The sequence below is a fragment of the Heterocephalus glaber genome, unplaced genomic scaffold (assembly GCF_053883595.1).
Source record: "Heterocephalus glaber isolate CG9 unplaced genomic scaffold, H.glaber_assembly_v1.0 deba00000738, whole genome shotgun sequence".
NCBI lineage: Eukaryota > Metazoa > Chordata > Mammalia > Rodentia > Bathyergidae > Heterocephalus > Heterocephalus glaber.
Window position 1 is genome coordinate 16,531,913 of NW_028258161.1, and position 20,968 is coordinate 16,552,880.

General features: G+C 45.0%; 1 pseudogene; it reads right to left on the reverse strand.

Moving 5' to 3' along the window:
• Nucleotides 1-1,960: 1,960 nt before the first annotated feature.
• Nucleotides 1,961-20,820, reverse strand: LOC110345225 (serine/threonine-protein kinase PLK4-like; annotated as a pseudogene).
• Between the last annotated feature and the right edge of the window lie 148 nt (nucleotides 20,821-20,968).

A 20,968-nucleotide genomic window follows, 5' to 3' on the forward strand; every position in this document is an offset into this window, starting at 1 on the left:
TGTGGTACTGTACACTGTGATGCTGTATAGCAGCAGAGTGCTCACTCAGAGCCTAGGACATCTGGAAGCAAAAGGAAAAGCAGTCAGGGACTGCTAGGAAGTGCAATGTTTACCAAAAGAGAACTCATTTGATAGTCGGGACCTGCTGTATATTTAAGTCCTCAATTTAAGAACATTCAAGTTGCAAACTTTCACAAGTGTATGTATAAGACTCATTTTGTCGGCGTAGGAACAAATTGGACTTGTGGACAATTCTCCTGAAATGGAGCCTGTTTGTAAGTCGGGGACTTACTATATGTATGTATATGTATATATACGCGAATATATGTCATATATATATTCATGTGTGTGTGTGTGTGTGTGTGTGTGTGTGTGTACATGCATGTGTCAACTTCTTGTTTGTTCTTTCTTTGGGAAATTCTAAAACATTGCATCAGGGACCCATAGCCTAGGTAAGAATGGCTAAGAGCCTGTGATTTAATACCAAAGCATCCACAGGAAAGAACAGAGAACTCAGGGCTGGGACCAAAGTTCAACAGCAGAGCACTTGCTTGCCATGCATGAGCCCACAGGTTTCATCCCCGGCATCACAAGCAAAAACAAAAATCAAGAACTCCGTAGACTGGAGGTGTTGGAGAAAGCTTTGTGGGGACTCTGAGACACAAGCTAACTCTTTGAAGGACCAAAAAAAAAAAACCCCACAATTTTTAATTGTTTTTTTGAGACAATCTCATTATGTAGTTCAGGCTACCTTGGACTCACAGGAATCATCTTGCCTCCTGAGTACTAGGGTTACAGGCGTGTGCCACCATGCCCAGCTGAAGGACAAAATTTAAGTAGAGCAAGTCTATTCATGATAGAAAACTTCCCAGGTTTTACCAAGTAAATCTCAAACTTGGCTAGATGACCCCTTGGAAGACAGCAATAATGGCTTATTCATGCTGTGCCCGGAGACCTACACAGGATTTGTTAAGTCAACAAATTAAGGAAGCTACTGGTATCACCACTATATTGGGAAATGCCACTGATTTATTGGGACTGACAAAAGGCCATTCAAATAAATTGCACAGGGTTTACTTATCTTCAGGATGTGCTACAAAGTCACATAAGAGAGACATCAATGATACCCAAGTTCATTGCTGAACTCAGTATTGAAACCATGGTTTCTTTCTTTCTGTATCTCCAGCAGTCCTCATGAACTCAGAGGAGCCCTGGGCTTATCTGCAGAATGAAATCATCTCATCATTTTATCTAGAGCACAAGAAAAAGCCTAAAGATAAACAGAAAGGATCTTTGTTCTGCCAAAAGAATCTCCTTACAGTTAATTTACAGAACAGGTTCCTTGTGAGTTTTCTTTTCTTTTTTTTTTGGTACTGGGGATTGAACTTGGAACCTTGTGCTTGCGAGGCAGATGGGGGAACCACTGAGCTAAATCCCTGGCCCTTGGTGGTTGGTTTTTTGAGACAAGGCCTCACTATGTAGCTCAGGCTGGCCTTGAACTCATGCCGATCCTCCTGAGTGCTGGGATTACAGGCCTGCACCACCACACCTGGCCCTTGTGATTGTTTTAACTGAAAAAAAAATTCTAAAGACAAACAGAAAAGATCTTCCATCTGCCAGAAGAGCTCTTCCTTGTGATTATCTTACCTGCAAAAGAATCAGACACAAGGCTGTAGTCTTTTCCTTTGGTCTAAGTAGCTCTTTGGGCCTTGATATGGGGCTTGGTGATCTCTCCTTTGACAGTATCACAAATGGGCTGCTTCTTTCCTTTCCAGAACATTCGATTGCCTAAGCCCCAGGCCAGTGGGTCAATTTTAACTCCACATCCTTCCTTGCTCCCTGGGTTCTACTGATTCTCCTGGGAGAGGAAGTCTCCCCAAGCTACTCAGAAAACCCAACTCTCTGCTGCCACCCTAGACCAGGCTAAACTTCCTTTTGGGATATCACAATTATTTCTGTGCTAGTTTCCCAGCTTCTCCTCTTCCTCTTCCAATCCAAAGAGCTAGAAAATTTGTGACAATCAAAGTGAGTGTTCTAAGCCAGGCGTAGTGGCACATGGCTGTAATCCCAGCACTCAGGAGGCTGAGGCAGGAAGATTGCTGTGAGTTTAGGCCAGCCTGAGATACATAGTGAGACCTGTCTCAAAAAAAACAAAAGGAAAAAAAAAATAACAAAGCTACTCTCCAGGTAACTCAGTCGTCCACTAACCTACAAATCTGTAATAGATTAAATAGGTTCTGCCCTCATGACCCAGTGTATCCTTCCTCCTTTTCTTGCAGGTCTAAGGATTGAACCTGGGGCCTTAACTAGATTCCCAGCCCTTTGTATTTTGAGACAGGATCCAGCCAGGGCTCAAACTTGTAATTTTCCTGCCACAGCCTCCCAGGGTGCCTCCAGAATGTAAGACCAGAGGCCTTACCAAATGCTCCAAGGAGCTGACTATAGTGAAGCACACCCAGGGATCCCAGCGGTGCCTCCAGAATGTAAGACCAAGGGCCTTACCAAATGCTCCAAGGAGCTGACTGCAGCAGAGAACACCCAGGAAGGAACACACCGGACAAGTTGGAAAGTGAAACAGACCTTAGTCTGGCCAGACGGCACTCCCAAAGCAAAGTAGCTTAGAGAGGCCTAGTCCAGAGTCCGAGGCTCTTTTTATAGGGGCTTGCAGGGGAGTTAACAGCCGAAATTTACAGAAGAAGGAATAGAGGTTTAGTGACCTTACATTTGTATGTTAATTAGCCTGACATGTACTGTTAGTCAGCAGATGCTTTGTAGATTGTTCTATAGATAGTGGTGTCCGGAACAAAGAGTTGGATAATTATGACTGATAGGGATCTTATCTAGTGTCCTGGAACTAAGAAGCATCTTTATCTATTTACTCACATTCAATCACAGTTGGGGCTAGGGGAGTTTTATGATTACAGAGTTATGCAGTCTTACAGTTGGTGGTGAGTTTTACTCTTGACCAGAAAGAATTATAAGGTAGAGAGTCAAAAGAGGATCAAGAAGAAGTATTTTATTGTAGCATGAAAGCAGAAAGCATTTATTGTAAGCGATAGCAAGCAGCCGATAGGCAAATGAACCTGGAAAGGTACTGGAAGGTGTTGCCAAAGCGACTCTGTCTAGGGATTTTTATACACAAAAATGACTACATTTCAGGCATGCTGAGGTCAAACTATGGGGCTACAAGCAGGAAAGTTGAACTCAGAACTAGGCCTCAGGAACTCGAGGTAGGTAGCATGCATACTTTTGTAAGAACACAGGCATTCTATAGAGAGATATGAGTATCTTTTGGTGGGGGGAGGATCGAACACAGGACCCTGTGCTTGTCAGCTTGTCAGGCAGGTGTCGGCACCACTGAGCTAAATCCCCAGCCCAAGATAAGAGTATCTTATCATGCCAACCCAACGAGGCCTTTGTCTGTTGCCTCAGGAACTCTGGCCCTGGCTGTGGCTGTGTCCTTCACTGAGTCCCCCTCTGTGGCCCGGCTCTGGCCTGGCTGGCTGGTGCATCTTCAGAACTCTCTCCAGAACCCTCTGAACCCCACACCCTTCCTGGGCCAGTGTCACTATGAGAAATCCTCTCCCCTTCCCACAGGCCCCTGCTTGTGCTCAAAATCATGTTTCACCAAAACTGATTGTTTAGATCACTTTGGGAGCCTCTGGTTAGATTGGGAAAATGACACCCAAACCTTAGGCAACAGAACCTGAGCCAACCACGCCGGAGTGGAGGGCCCTCGCTTCCTCCCTGCTTCACTCCCCACTCCCAGTTTGTCCTTTTCTGCTGCTGGAGGAGGAGGAGGGTCTTTTGTTATCTCCCTGTTTTCCATGTCGTTCTTAAACTAAGGGTCAATGCCACCTGAAGTCCCACATGGCTCCTCATTACCTTGTCACTGTTTTAGTCCTTGGGCTTCTTCTCTGAGAATTGTCCCCTAGCTCTTACTGATCATTCTTCAAATTGCTTTTGTGTTTTGAGACAGTGTCTGGCTATGCAGCTCAGGCTGGCCTTGAACTCATTATGTAGTGCAGGCTGGCCTCGAACTCATGATGAACCTCCTGCCTCAGCCTTCCAAGAGCTAGGATTACAGGCATGCACCACTTTGCCCTTCTAGGGAGTGATTTTTGAAGTAGTTCTCAAAAGGCATCAAAATCAACACATTCCTAAATTCAGAGAAATTATTATAAATCTGGCCTTCATTTCTACTTCTAATGAAAAACAGCTTAATTCTGATACCAACCAATAAAAGAAAGTATAGAACTCATTTAGTAATTTTACTGATTGTGGTTTTTCTAATTAGTAGAAACTCTTACTAGAAATCAATGGTTCCCCAATTTTTAAGATTTATAAATTTGAATTTCTGGACATATTTTATCAAGATAATGGGTGACTGTAAAGAGAAAATCCTTGAGTTACTTTAAAATCTAGGCATAGCAGGGTGCCAATTCATTCCCTTCTTTATCATTGTATAATATAATATAATATATCTATCATGGAATGTATGTTATATATATATGGAAGGAAGAAGGAGCGAGGGAATATAGTGAGGGGGTAAGAAGGGAGAAAAGGGAATGTGTGGAGGAAACAGAAAACAGGGAAGAGGAGAGAAAGAGGAGGCGGACAGACTGAGGGGAAGAAGAAAAGGAGGCAAAGGAGGAGGGACGCGAGGTCGCGTCTGAGCTGGTCCTCGGGGCTGCGGCCAGGCAAGCGAGGCTAAGAAACTGTGACGCGTGCAAATGGACGGGTCCACAGCTCCGAGGTGGGGGATCCAAGCTCGCGAGCAGCAGGCCCGCCCACTGCGACTCCAAGGTGGCGGCTTGAACAAGGCGCTCCGAGGGGCGCCGCTCTGAGGGGCGACGATGTCTTCCCGCAGCGAAATTCCCAGGGAAAAGCGAGGGCAAGAGGGGCCGACCCGTCCTTTTACGATACAGTCACACCTTGGTACTCCACTGCTTCGAAACTGCTTTGTACTGACATTTTGACACAAAAGTCTTGTCCCAGTGCTTGTGTTTGGTGCCTGGCACACGAGCTAGGACTTGTCTATGTCGGCGGCCTCGGTACATTTTCCAGCCAGAACAGATTGTTGCTCTGGTCATTTTGGGTGCTCCTCCTGCCTTCCAGAACCAGTTAAGGTGCTTAACCGAGGTTCCCCTGCAGCACTAACCCCCACAGGAGGGCACAGCGTCTCATCTCAGTGTTCTTACATTGGCAATTAAATTTCAGCATGTGTTTGGAGGGAACAAATATTCAAACCACAGAAGGTGGGGAAGGAGGAAGGGGGGCGGGGAGGAAGATGAGAAGCGTAGAGAAGCAAAATTAGAGAAAAGGAAGCGCCAGACTCAAGAAAGTATGGCATGCTGAGAGCTGTGACAGTCCAAGTCCTAGGAATAGGAAAAGGGCATCATGTCTTGTCCTCTGGTTTCCTTCTCAATAAAAAGATTTGAGACTCTCCTCTGTTTTTGCTGCACCAGGAGGAAGCTTCAGGCCCCATGGGGAAGGAGGGGAGCAAGACAACATGGTGCACCACTCTTGAATGTGGAACCTCGTGAAATCACAGGGCATCAGGACAAAGAAAGCCTGAGAGGTCTTGGGGCAGGACACCCTCTAATCTCACACCAGCCCTGGGGGGCAGCTGAGGAATCCAGGCCCATGGCTTTCTAGTGACTGAGTGACTCTAGAAGATAGTCCAGACTCTTCTGTACCCCACGGTGGTGTCTGCCGGGAATGAGAAAGTGTCTAAGGGAGGCCCTCTAGGGAGGCCCGGTCCCAAAGACTGATAAACTGCACAAGTAAGCCACACTATTGTCTTCGCATTTAATTATGATCACAACCATTTCTGAGGTGTTGAATCCTCTGTGACTTTTTAATAGTAAGGAGTATAAGTTACTAAATGTTGGGCAGAGCACATGCATGGGCTGATGATAGCCTGCTGGCCTCCTACACAATACATGGCCAGTTCTCTCTTTTTTATTTTTGGTACCGGGGATCGAACTCAGGACCTTGTACTTGTGAGGCAGGCGGCAGCACCACTGAGCTAAGTCCCTGGCCCTTTACATGGCCATTTCTTATGAGCTGTCCACAGCCAGCAGAGCACCTGCATAAGGCAAGGATGACGTGGGAAATCCTCCTTTACTGGTAGCACCTGGCTCCAAATTCTCAAAGTAATTAAAAAAAAACTGTCAACAAAGAAAAGCCCAGATCCTCACCAGTTCACTGCTGAATTCTGTAAGAAATTTAGAGAAGATCTAATGCCACTACTCCTCAAAGTCTTTAATGAAATCGAAGGGAAGCAGTACTCCCAAACTCATTCCTTGAAACAAGCATTACTCTGATACTAAAACTAGAGAAGGATCCAATGAAAGAAAAAGAACTACAGGCCAATCTCCCCAATGAACACGCGTCACTCGTTGCTGAGACAAAATAGCCAACACCCAACGAGAAAAGGTTTATTTACTTCACAGTTTGACCACCAGGGATTTAGCTCAGTGGTTCTGCCCCCTGCCTCACAAACTCAAGGTCCCGAGTTCAGTCCCTGGTACCAAAAAAAAAAAAGAGTAACTCACAGTTTGTAGAGATTTCAGTCATAATCATCTGGCTGCAAGGCAGGGGTGGCAAACAGGCATCATAGAGGAGAAACAACATGGCGCACACAAAGTAGCAAAAGCAACAAGGGACCTTAACAGCGTCTTTCTGCTCCTTTTTTTTTTTTTTTTTTTTGGTACTGGGGATCGAACTCCAGACCTTGTGCTTGTGAGGCAGGCAGCAGCACCACTGAGCTAAATCCCCGGCCCTGCTCCTTTTATCTTATTCAGACTACCAGGATTAGGGTGGTGCCAAACCAGTCACTCACTATAGTGGTTTACACACCCTTAATCCTAGCATCTCACACTCTAGATTCACCCACAATAAATGTAATACACCACATTAACAGAACCAAAGACAAAAATCACATGATCATCTCAATAGATGGCAGAAAAAGAATTTGACAAAGTCCAACACCCATTCATGTTAAAAACCTTACAGAAAATTGGAAAAGAAAGTCATTCTCAATCTGATAAAGGCCTTCTATGATAAGCCAACAGCCAACACCAATACTAAATGGTTAAAAACTGAAAGCTTTCACTCTAAAATCAGGAACAAGAGATAGACTCCCATTTAATATAGTTCTGTAAACAGTAGCCAGAGCAATTAGACAAGAGAAAGAAATAAAAGGAATATGGATAGGAAAGAAAGAAGTTAAATTATCAGTATTTGTGAATGACATGATACTCTACAGAGAAGACCCCAAAAACTCTACCAAAATTAATCCTAGAATTAATAACCAAATTCAGCAGCATAGGAGAATACAAAGTCCACACTCAAAAATCAATAACATTCCTGTACACAAATAACAAACTCACTGAGAGAGAAATTAGGAAAATAATATCTTTCACAATAGCATAAAAAGTGAAATACTTAAGAATCAATCTAACAAAGGAAATGAAAGACCTATGCACAGAAAACTACAGTACTCTGAAAATGGAGATCAAAGAGGATATCAGAAGATGGAAAGATATCCCCTGTTCTTGGACAGACAGGACCAATATGGTGAAAATGGCCATACTTCCCATGCTGTTATACAGATTTAATGCAATCCCAACTAAGACACCAATAGTATACCTCACAGAACTAGAGAAAACAAGCCTAAAATTCATATGGAACCAGAAGAGACTTGAGCAAGAAAGGCAAGGCAGGAGAATCCACAACCCCACCTTGAAATTTTACTGCAAAGCTACCATGATAAAAACAGCATGGTACTGGTAAAAACAAAGCAAAACAAAACAACAGACCTGAATATCAATGGAACAGATTAGAAGGTGCAGAAATACTCCAATCACACTCAACTACGTTATCTTTGACAAAGGAGCCAAACACCTTCACTGGAAGAAAAACAACCTCTTTAATAAGTGGTGCTGGGAAAATTGACTTTCCTCATGTGAAAGATTAAACTGAGGTCCATATCTCCCACCATGCACTAAACTAAAATAAAAATGGATTAGAGATCTAAGTATTAAAACACTTAATCTGCTGGAAGACGGTATAGGTAAAACTCTTGAAGACACATGTGTAGGCAGACTTTATGAACAAAACCCCAGTCACACAGGAAATATCACAAAGAATCAATAACTGGGATTTCATCTTATTAAAAAGCTTTTGCACAGTGAAAAAAAACCACTAACAGAGTGAAATCTGAAATGAATAGACACTTTTCAGATGATGAAGTACAAACAGCAATAAATGTATGAAAGAATGTTCAACATCACTGGTCATTTGAGAAATGCAAAGTAAAACAACACTGAGATTCCATCCCACTCCAGAAAGAATGGCTATCAAGAAATCAACCAAGGGCCAGGGATTTAGCTCAGTGGTTCCGCCGCCTGCCTTGCAAGCGCAAGGTCTTCAGTTCCATCCCTGGTACCCTCCCCCCAAATCAACCACTAACAAATGCTGGTGAGGCTGTAGGGCAAAGGAACCTTTCTCTGTTGTTGGTGGGAGTGTAAGTTGGTACAACCAATATGGAAATCAGTATGTGGATTCCTCACAAAACTAAAACTAGAGGATCCACTTGGCCCAATTAGTCCCCTTCTTGGTATCTTCTGTAGCAGTTAACCGATTATCAGCTTGAGTAGGGATGCCCAGCTGAACCGAGTCAGTGTGGTTCTTGGCACTGAAAGACCCACTTTATGGAAGACTGCTGTTGGAACAGTGTAAAGGGAAAATGGGAGGGAAGGGTTTCATGCTGATTTTCCTTGGTGGAATCCCAGCTCCAGCTCCCTCCTTCGAGGCCCTCCTTCAAGGAGCTCCAGTCTGCAACTTCAGTGTTGTCTCCTGGATTTCAGCACCAATTCTTCAGCTTCCAGCACCAGCCTCTACTCTGCTGGCACAGACACTCTTGCCTCCAGCAACATATGCACGTCCATGTTTATAGCAGCACAATTTCTAGTAGCTAAATCTTGGAAACAGCCCAGATGTCCATAAACAGATGAACAGAAAGAGAAAATGTGGTTTTTATATACAATGGAGTACTGCTCTGCTATAAAGAAGAATAAACTTGAGAAATTTGTAGGTAAATGGATGCACCTTGAGACCATACTTTTAAGTGAAATAAATAGGACACATATATTTAAATATTGCAGTGTTTCTCTTGTGAGAGAAACCAAAAGCATAAATAAGAACCAAAATGGAGGACAGATATTGGGAAGTAGGAAGAAAATGTTCAAATGGGAAGGGAACAAGGGAGAGGGGAGGGGGAAGAGAAGGGGGAAAAAAGAGAGCCCAAGGTAAAAATGGAAACAAAACCTTTGTAAATAATGATGAGGAGAGGGCTGAAGAGAGGAGAGGGGATGGGAAAAGGACCCAAGATGATCAGGTACAGGAACACACTCCCTGGGATGCATGTGACCGTTATGGACGTCAAAGTTTGCCAATGAAATTGATTTTAAAAAGTAGAAACTAGTTTCCCAGTATTTTATTTATGTTTATTTATTGTTTGGTTTTTTGAGACAGAGCCTCACTATGTAGTTCAGGCTGGCCTCAAGCTCACAGCGAGTCTCCTAAGTGCTGGGATCATAGGCATGTGCCACCAACCCTGGCTCTCCCCATGTTTCAAATTACAGATACTGAACACATACTGGTGACAAAAATAGAGAAACTGGTACAGGAAAAGAATTTAAACCCGGGATTTAGAAGGGTGAATTGTTCCACTGTTCTTTTTTCTTCTGGAGACAGGGTCCAGACTGCCTGAGCCTCCCAGGGCAGGAATCACAAGTGCCACCCCCCAGGCTCCCTCCTAGGGCTGCGAGGCTGCTGCTGGGTGGCATGTCTGTAATGCACCCTCGGGTCCCCTGCTTGTGGGCCCAGCATCTGTGACCCTCAGAGAGCTGCTCTGCTCACAAGGTCACCGCTCTCTGAGAGGATGACCCAGCCCCTCCCGGACGCAGGCAATGTCCATTTGCTCCTATGCGGGCACTTTGTCTTTTCAAGAAATAGCACCACCAGGAAGCTCGGTCTCTGCTGCTGGCCAGTTGGACATGCAGGGCAGCAGGCCTGGGACAGCCTGAGAAGTGAGTGTCCATGCTGTCGGGGCTGTGGGCGGCCTCTGTCCATTCAGGGACACAACGCACCCAGGCTGGGCAGCCATGGTGCCACCTGACAGAAGTCACCCTGCCAGGATGGCCTGTCCTTGTGGTGTTGAGCACCTCCCCCATGGAGGATGGCCTGCAGCTGACACACACCATTTACATCTTTGCTCTAAAGAACTGTTCAATACAAACATGTGAACAGAGGGAGTTTGTGGGTAAACATTCTCCAAGCATTTAGGCATCCTATTTTACTTTATGACCACTGTATTTGGCATGTGACTCAAATTTCATTTTTTGTTCCCAGCGTTTATCCTTTATGATATAGATTTAGATTCTCTTAGTAGAAAGGCGTTCTCAACTCCAGACACACTCACCCACCTCGTCTTTGACAAAGGAGTCAAATACCCTCACTGGAGGAAAGATAGCCTCTTTAATAAACGGTGCTGGAAAAATTGGCTTTCAACTTGCCAAAGATTAAAACTAGACCTATATCTCTCACCATGCACTAAACTAAAATCAAAATGGATTAAAGATCTAAATATTAAAATAGAAACTCTGAACCAGTTGGAGCAGAGGTTAGGTAGAACTCTTGAGGACATTGGGGTAGGAAAAGACTTTATGAACGAAAACTAAGTTGCCTGTGAACTAGCACAAACAATCAACAAGTGGGATGTCTTCTTATTAAAAGGCTTCTGCACAGCAAGAGAAACCACCAGCAGTGTGAAGAGACAACCCACAGTGTGGGAAAAATTTTTTACCAGTGGTCCCTCAGACAAAGGTCTACTATCTCGAATCTATAAAGAACTTAAAAAAATCAGACCTCCCAAATTTGAAGACCCAGTCCAAAAATGGGCATCTGAAATGAACAGACATTTCTCAGACAAAGAAGTAGAAATGGCAAATAAACATAAGAAAAAATGTTCAACATCACCGGTCATTGGAGAGATGCAAATAAAAACAATGCTGAGATTCCACCTCACTCCAGAAAGAATGGCTGCTATCATGAAATCAACCAATAACAAATGCTGGGGGGGGCTGAGGGGAAAGAGGAACCCTGCTCCACTGTTGGTGGGAGTGTAGACTGGTGCAGGCACTGTGGAAATCAGTATGGAGATACCTCAAAGAGCTAGGACTACAGGTCCCATTTGACCCAGCTATACCCCTGCTGGGTATCTTCCCCAAAGAATTAAAAGAATTATACCACAGCGATATATGTGCACCCATGTTCATAGCAGCACAGTTTGTAATAGTTAAAGCTTGGAAACAGCCCAAGTGCCCATTAACTGGAGACTAAATCAAGAAAATGTGGTTTTTTAATAAAATGGAGTACTACTCAGCCATAAAAAATGAGAAATTCAAGACATTTGTAGCTAAATGGATGCACATTGAGGTGATACTCTTAAGTGAAATCAATAGGACACACACGTGTAAATACCGAGTAGTTTCTCTAGTGTGAGAAACTGAAATTATAAATAAGGACTAAAAGGTATAAGAGATAATGTGAGATAGGAAGAAAAGGGGCACAGGGGATGGGGAAGTGGGAGGGGTAGGGAAAAGGAAAGAAGGGAATGGAATTAATATGAGAAAATGAAAAACTGGAAACAAAGTCTCTGTAAATAGGGAGGGATGGAGGGGGTGAAGGGAGGGCAGGGAATGGGGAAAAAGAAGAACCAAGAGAGATTATGTAAAGGTGCAAATGTCCAATGATGAATGTCAGTATACTGTACACCTAAAATGTACCAATAAAAGGATATACAAACAAAATAGAAAGGCTTTCTGCAAAAGTTTTATCAAATTGTTTTAAAGTCCCTTGAGTTGAAAGCCCACCAGACAGTTATTTATCAAACATAGATATTTGAAAGGCAGTCTAATCAATGAGAACGAGGGATTGGATTCGAAACTGTGGAAAGCGGGAGCAGAGGCTGAGCCCCGCCTGGTGGTCTGTGAACGCCTCCTTTTCTCTGTGCGGGCTGCTGTTCTTGTGGTGACGTGGGACTGGCAGCAGGCGCTGTGACCCTCATGGAACTCTCTCGCAGTGGCTTGGGTCCGGAAGAGGAGGTGGTGGCCGGAGGGATCAGTACAGCCAGGTTTTCTCCCCACAAGTACAGGGAAAGGCAGCCCTGTCTTCTCTCTTCTTCTCTCTTCTTCTCTCTCCTTCTCTCTGCTTCTCTTTTCCTCTTCAATAAGTGTGATGACCTTCATTAATGTGGTGTGCATATATTTTTATTTCTCTTTCAAGCTATTAACTTCATTTTCATCTTTTAAAGTGCAAGATTTCCCACACTTAAGTTTTCAATCACTTAAATAAAATTTTCTCTGTATTTTTTGCACCATCATAAAGCCAAACCAAAATTAGCATCAGGAGAATTCTCCAACCAGATATGTTTAGCCAGTGCTGTGTCAGATGCCGTGGAGGAGATTCAGCTCTTACAAGCTGCACAAGTCTGGAAGCATCTTGGTATTTTCTCTGGTATTTTTCTGGGGATTGTCAAAGCTCTGCCTACTGATGCTATCAGCAGATAGGGCTATCGGCGAGGGGAAAGCCTCTTCCATCATTTGAGTAATAAACAGTTATCATATTTCCATCACCAGCTGTTCGAAGAAGCTCTTTGTAAGATTTCTCAGACATACGGTCCTTCAGAAGCCCTGCACTCACCTTGCTGAATCAAGCACGCCAGTCACAGCCTGCTGGTTTTGTTTGGTTTTAACCTGCTGAAGGCGTAAAGCTTCATAGCAAACATTTCTGATAACCCAACATCAACTCCATACCCCTAGTCTTGCTTTGTTCAGAAAAAGTATCTAAGCCAAAAATAGGTTCTTGTTGAATTTTCTCAGGTTTACTATGAAGTCCGGTGATGCATCTCATGGTATTCAGCCGTTGTACAGAACGTGCATTTTCAGAACGCTGTGCTCGGCTCCTCTATAAGGCCAGGGATCTCTTGCTGTATCCTGAAAATCTGGCCACCCTGGACGTCTTGTGTGCTCAGCAGTTTCTCTCAAATGCGTGTCCATCTGCATGTTCCCACTGCACTGTCGTGTCATTTCATTCTGAGGCGACTGGCCTGAAAATGGAGAAGGAGTTTTTTCTGGAAAAGATGACTGAAAAGTGTTCACTGTTATCTTTCACTGGATGTTTTTTTCCTTAAAGAAATGACAAACATTGTCATTGTCCTCATTTTCTTCTACACCTGATCTTTTGGACTTTGAAAGCATTTCTGGTGAGTGACGTTATTCCACTGTATATGTTTGTGTTTGAGATTGACTATTAGAAGTGCTGGACCTAGCAGAGAAGTGGGCTCTGCGCAGGTCTTGAGAATCTGACCTTTTTTCCGCATCTTGCATTACTCTTCCCCTTCTACTATTACTGGTTTCTTGTTCTTGATCTCCCCATGAACACTAAAACTGCTTCCATCTCCTGAAGAAAAATGACTTGAATTTTTATTTTTGGAAATATAGTCATTTTATGTGGGGGTGGTGACCAATCAAAAGTCTTTCGTTGTCAAAGAAATTAGCACTGGTACTGGTGGTGGAAGAAGCTGTCATTGTAGTAGGAATTGTGGCATGTCCACTACCAATGGAGTCTTCTACAGTCCCTAAATCTTTACATTTTGTAAAGTGAGATACAGGAAAGGAGAGGCCCGGGTATGATATACCATGAGAAAGAAAATACAAGGTTCCCGTGAGGCCCTGGTGCATGAAATGACAAGCTGCATTTTCTGAGAAAGGTTTTATTCTGTGCTTTAGATACCTGTTCATTTCTCCATCATGGCGCTTTTTTTTTGAGACAAGGCCTCGCTAACATAGCCAGCTCAGGCTTCAACTCACTGTGTAGCCCAGGCTGGCCTCAAGCCTTGTCGATCCTCCTGTCCCTGCCTCCTGAGTGCTGTGACCACAGGCGTGAGCCACTGTGCCCAGCTCCCTCGAGGCACATTTCTTGTACGAGGCAGACACATTTGAGGTGCCGGCTTGCTGCTGCAGCCCACTTTGAAAAATTCTCTCAGGTTTCCTTCATAGTGAGGCTCTAAAGAGCTTTATTGTGAGGCCTAAGTGAGAGGCCTTGACAATCTGCAAGTTCGATATCCAACATCAGTCACAATACAGGTGTTCCCAAAAGATTAGCAAAAACAGGATGCCTTTGGAAGTGCATTTCTAGGTATCAGCATTTGCAGGCTCAAACCCTTTCCCATGTCTTCATCCCCTGATAAAAAAAACCCCAACCTCTCACCCAGACTGCACAATTCCCGTCCCTTTTGACAGACTACTCGGTGATCTAAATCACTGTCATCTTTCCTGTGTTCCTGGAATCTCACCTCCCGCCTCACTGGCCCCCTCTTTGCTGTCTGCCTGGCTAGACACAACCAGCAGGAAGGAGGTGGCCTTCAGCTTTGAGAATCACAGTGACCCCTGGACAAGGTGACCACGACATGGCAGAACGCCCAGGAGACCACAGCTCCTGTGGGCCCAGAGGAGCACTATGCACAGACACAGAGCCCAGAGCTCTAGTGGCTTAGGGGCAGGTGACAGGCATGGCTGCAGGGGTCTGAGCCCAAAGCCCGGACAGCACCGGACAGGGCACAGGCGGCCCTTTCTGCAGACGCAGACCCTGCACTCCTAGACCCGGCCAGAGGGACTCAGGACCCGGACAGCAGCGCAGTCCCTGGCCAGCCACTCCCTCAACAGCGTGGTCTCAAAGCGTGCGGACCCACGCTCCTGACCTGCCACCGGCTGTGAGAGTGACAGAGTCGGGGAACAGTCTGGGCCTCCCCAGCCTCGCCAAGTCCGGAAGGGGGAATGAGCTCTGCAACTGGCCGGGCTCCCCCAGTTCCCAGCCACAGCTCGGCCTCCTGAGGGTGATGAGCCTCTCCTCACGGAGTGGAGGCAGAGGGGGCTCTCAGGTAGACTCCCCAAGAGGAACATGGGACTTGAGAGGTTCTCCTGTATTATTTTCCAAAGATAAAGAGATCAAAGAGGAGACAAACAGCTGATAAATCAAGGCACTCAGCTTGTCAATGAACATAAAGAAGACACAAATAACCACCTTAGTGAATTACAGACAATGCAGGATAAAAACACTGCTTTGGCAAAGAATTGGAGGTTATGAAAAGGAATCAAGCAGAAATATTAGAAATGACAAACTCAAATGAAAGTCTTGGCAGAAGGCAAGAGAAGTCAGGAGAAAGTTGACTTCAAGAAGAGACAAAGAAGGTAAAGGAAGGTAAAGGAATTACTTACACATTGGTAAAGGAATTATTCACCAAAATAAGATAACAATTGTAAATATATATATGAACTGCACATTGGCACACCCAACATCATAAAAAAAAACCTACTTGACATAAAAGGACAGAAGGATACCGATCTACTCATTGTGGGGGATTCAATACTCCACTCCCACAGACATGTCAACCTGGAAAAAAATCAACAAAGAAATATCAGCGTTAAGCTACACCACAAAACACATGGATTTAACAAACATCTGTGTTCCATCCCAAAACAGCAGAATACATTCTTTTCAGCAGCCCATGGAACTCTCCAAAATAGACCACATTTTAGGTCATCGAGCATGTACAAAAGAATTTAAATACAAAAGAATCTTCTTTTTAATGCAAAAGAACTGAAATAATCTCATGCTTCCTATCAGATCACAATGAAATGAAACTAATAATCAATAGCAAAAGAAACCACAGAGCCTGGCATGGTGACACACGCCTGCAGTCTCAGCACTCAGGAAGAAGGCTGAGACAGGAAGATCACTGCAAGCTGGAGGCCCGCCTGGGCTACATAGTGAGTTCAAGGCCAGCCTGAACTACTTAGTGAGGCTCTGTCTCAAAAAAAAAAAAAAAGAAGTTTTTTTTAAAAAGGGCTAGAGTTGCAGCTTTGTGCAAAGGCCCTGAATTCAATCCCCAGTACCACACACGCACACACACACACACACACACACACACACACACACACACGGAGTGGCTTTTAACATTATGCTCCACCTGGTCTCGTCAGAATATCCGCGGCTGATGCTTCCTGAAGGACCCGATCGTGTGCAGGTGGGAGGGTTGATGCTGCACAGGAGGGTGCAGGTTAAGAGGATTTGGTGACATATGGGGAGAGGGTGGGAAAGGGAGGAAACAAATGACTCCCAGCTCTCTGGGCTGGGCACTAGGGCACACCCTGGTATCATTCACTGTCCAAAGAAATGCAGGAAGAGGAGCAGGCATGAAGAAAGGTGACGTGCTGACTTCGTGTTTGCAGTGCTGGGTGTTGAACCCAGGGCTTCCACACTGAGCTACATTCTTAGCCCTTATTTTTATTTTTTATGTTTGAGACAGGGCCTTCCAAGTCCCTAAGTTGCCCAGGCTGGGTTCAAATTTATGATCCTCCCACCTCAGCCTCCCAGAGTGCTGGGATTACAGGCGTGCACCACTGCACCGAAAGATTGCCAAAAGTATTTGGCCACAGAGATGTGAGCCCTAGGAGGGTCTCTGGGAATTGCTGGCCTCAAACTCACAGCAATCCTCCTGCCTCAGCCTCCTGTCTGGGATTATAGCTATGCACCACCATGCCTGACTATAGCATTTTAACTGTAACTGGAGTCTCCTCCTTCTGGGTTCCAAACTCCTTGAGACCACTGTGTACATGGCATGAATGTAGCCTTCTGGAGTCCTAACAGCAACTGTTCCCAAGAGCTCTGACCAGTTTCCCCACATACTGTCCAGAAAATCCAAGATAAACACAGCAATCAGCACTGTGTAAGCCTTTACGACAATGTACTGGAGCTGTCTCTGCCCCTAGTGTGCCACCTATTGTAGGTATCAGCATAGATAAACCAGGTACACTCTGTCGTGGATAATGCCACTGCTGTCTTGGCCGGTTTTTTCTCTCCCCCTCTTTCCTTCCTTCCTTCCTTCCTTCCCCTCCCTCTCTCTCTCCTTTCTTTCCTTCCTTCCCTTTCTTTCCCTTCCTTCCTTTCTCTCTCTCCTTCCTTTCTTTCTTTCTTTCCTTCCATCTTTCCTTCCTTCCTTTCTCTTTCTTTCTTTCTTTCCTTCTTTCTCTCCTTCCTTCCTTCCTTCCTCCTTCCTTTCTCCCTCCTTCCTTCCTTCTTCCTTCTTTCCTTCCTTCTTCTGTGGCGATGAAACTATGGATTGAGCCAACTGCCTTCACGCCAAGCTACATCCCACCCCTTTTTCGTGTTTTTTATTTTGTTGTTTTTATGTTTTATTTTGAGACAAGGTCTCACTAAGTTGCTCAAGCAGGACTTGAACTTGAGACCCCCCTGCCTCAGCCTCCCAAAGTGCTGGGATTCCAGGCGTGCACCACTGGGCCTGGCTTGTTCTAATCATGTCACAAATGCCTTCTTACTGCCCAAATCGCAGGTTTCTGCTACTCTTGTGGCCTCCTGGGTTCACACCCCTGTCAGGAAATCCCCAATGAACGGAGCTCTGTGTGGTCCTGGGTCCACCTGCCTCCTCCTCCAGCTTCACAGCTCCTCGTGGCCGGTTCCCCTACGCCGAGCCTGCACGTTACTGAACAGCCAGTCACAACCTGTCTCCTATTTACTTTCGTGCTTTTTCTTTCACCACTGTCTCACCCACGTTCTGCCACTGAGGTACAGCCCAACCCCTTTTATTCTGAGACAGGGGCTTCCTAAATTGCCCGGGCTGGCCTTGAATTTGCAGTCCTCCCGCCTCAGCCTCCTGCCATACGAGACAGCATATGGATGGCCAGTGAGCAGCCAGTAAAAAGAATTTTACCAGTAGATAAGGAAGGCAGAAAAGATAAGAGCTTACCTTACTTAGACCAGGGGATCCTGGGGGGCAGTGGGCAGGCTTCCAGGAGGGGAACTGTTCAGTCAGGATTAGACACTGGGGGTTTTCTTAGGGTTTGAAGACAGGGAAAAAAGGTCTAGGTAACAGTGTGAGCATCTAAAGAATGTATCTGCCTGGTCATTTGGCACCTTGTAGATCCCATCTTCCAGTGTGGTTTAAAATCATGGCTACAGTTGCAATTTTGACAAGACCTCTTCTGCTGGCTCACAGAAGGCTTCCACTTTGATCAGAAGGCCATAAGGAAGTCCACATGTCTTGCAGAGAAGATGGGGTGGGCCACTTGGGAGGGTCACAGGCCTTTCGGGATGGACGCCTCGCTGCCTTAGGACCTGCTTAGAGCAGGGTCTGGCCGGAATCTTCTGCACAGCTCTAACCCTTTGTCCCAGGGCCAGTCACTACCCTGCCAAGGCACTGGGATGATGCCATGGGCCACCAGGCCAGGGATCTACACCTCCCTTTCTTTTTCTTACTTTTCTTTCTAACTAAATATTGTTCTCTTCAAGTTTGGATGAACTATGTTCTGTTTTTATTCTTCTCCAGACTTGCCTGAGAAATCTAAAAATGCATGTATTTAAAGTTGAAATGTAAAAAAACCTGGTAGATAAAATAGGGGTCTTTACCTACTCCAGAACTTTATGTGAGTTTTATTCCTTGTTTTTCTTTCATAGCTATTTTAAGGCTTGCTAAAGGTTACAATCACTAGTTTGTGCAAACAGTGATGGTTTATATCTGTACTTGTTTACATTACCTATCTGCAGCGTCTTTGTTTTTCATTCCTCTTGCCATTCTATCTCTTGTTTGGGATCATTTGTCTTCTGGCCAAGTATGAGAAGGTGCTTCCTGGTTACAAACTATGCCTTTACTTTTCCATTTCTTTTTTGTTTTTTGGTACCGAGGATCGAACTCGGGTCCTTGCGCTTGCGCAGCAGGTGGTGAAACCACTGAGCTAAATCCCCAGCCCTACTTTTCCATTTCTTAGAAGATGCTTTCACTGAGTATTCAGGTTCTAAGTTGGGATTCTGTCTTTAGCACACGAGGATATCACTTTGCACTCTTCTGCCTTTCTACACTGCTCGGGTCCGAGTGGTGTTCACACAGAGGTGATATTCCAAGCTTACCTCCCTGCCTGGCTGCTCATACTTGCCTTTGTGTTTATTGCGCTCTTTTTTTCCCCTTCCCAGCACTGCAGATTGAAGCCAGGGCTTTTGCACTGAGTTACATCCCCACCCCTCTTTATTTTTATTTATTTTTGAGACAGTGTCTTGCTACGCCACTAAATTGCCCGGTTTGGGCTGGAACTTGGGATCTTCCTGTTTCAGCCTTCCACATGCTGTACCACCATGACCAGCTCTCCTTTTTCTTTTTCTTTTTGTAGTTTCATTATGATGAATCTATAGACAACTTTCTTTTCTTTAGAATCTGTTTTCCTTGGGATCTGCAGAGCCACCATGCTCAGCTTTGATTTTTCTCTTCCATTCTTTGTTACTCATTCTTCTTGGGATCACGAGCATATTCTATCTTCAGACTGGTGTCATGTATCAGTTCTGGAAAAACCGCAGCCTTTGGACTCTTTGGTTCCAATCAAACAGATGCTTCTCATGGTCAGTATTACAGGATCCTACCAATGTTGAGAAATGAGACAGACTATCTTGATCTAAAGAAAGTACCCTTTGGCTAATAACCCTAAATACATTTAATCCTCTTTGGCATTACTGATTGCAGGGCATGCCAAGTCAAAGATTAACAAAAAGAAGTCTATCACCTGCTCCAGTGAGTAGATCAGAGCGAGCCACCCTGGTTTTACTGGAGCTCTGTAGCCCTCAGAAACAGTCTTCAATGTAAACACCGAACACATGTGTCTCACATCTTCCTGCCGATGTGTGTAGGTAGAAACAGCATCATTTCTGGCATTTTGTATCCCAAGAAGAAAGTGGGTGCACTGAGTCAGTGAGAGCCCTGTGAATCATCTAATTGGTTCTTCTGAGGGCTCTTCTCAGGACCATTGCCATATCTCTAAAAAGGCTCCAAGAACAAAGTGAACTTTGCTCTTCTCTGTAACCAAGTCTTCCTGGACCTTTGAGCACTCAGCTCGGCACTACAAGAGCAATGGGCTGGGTAATCAGCCAGTGCCCCAGGAACAGTCTGAGTCTGACCACGAAGTGAGGCCAATATGACCTTGAAGGAATTGCTGGTGACTCAAGGAATGCCTAGGAAGTAAGCGACAAAAGTCTTTTAAAATTACAGATCCTTTCATGATTATTTTTCTTCTCCTTTTCTGAATTTTTGAAACTTGTGACACTAGAACGAAGTTAAGTATGGCAGTGAAGACTCTCTCAGAATCCCTCTTTCTTATGATTTAGAAAGAGCACAACTTGACAGGTATCTAGAAAACTGACACATCTTTGTTTGCCGTGTTTAGCAAGGTTACATGGTTGTCTTTCTGGTTGATGGAGATATGCACTGTTCGTCTAATATGACCCAAAGTGACAGTGATGTCATTTCTGGCCATTCCTCCTCCTCCTCCGCACCCCCACACCCCCCCGCCACTTCTTTTTTAACAGGGCCCAGACCAGGCAATGCGTTCATTGGATTAGACACTGGTCACTCCTCTTGGTCCACACGGCTGATTGGAGGTTTTCTACCCAAAGAGGAATTAAATTCAGCACTGGCTCAAGAGGTTGCTCAAGAGGTTGCTCAAGAGGCCAGCACTTTGGGTCACCTCCTCGGAGCATGGAGAGAAGAGTCCATGCAGAGAGAAGCAGGTAGATGATTCCTTGGGCAACCTGCCCCTGCTCCCCCAGGTGCTTGGATGCATGCCTTTGTAAGACTAAGAGGCTTCCTCGGAAGCCTAAGCTGGCACTCAATGCTGCCCGCGAGGGCATGATGACACCAACAGCTTACTGTGTAAAATGGCCTTGACTCGGTGGTGTTTATTTATGGCAAAACTGTGCATCTCTGTATGGGCCGAGACACGTGTGTAGGCCAGGTAAAGACAAGGAGCAGTTCACACACCACAGTGGGGAGCAGGCT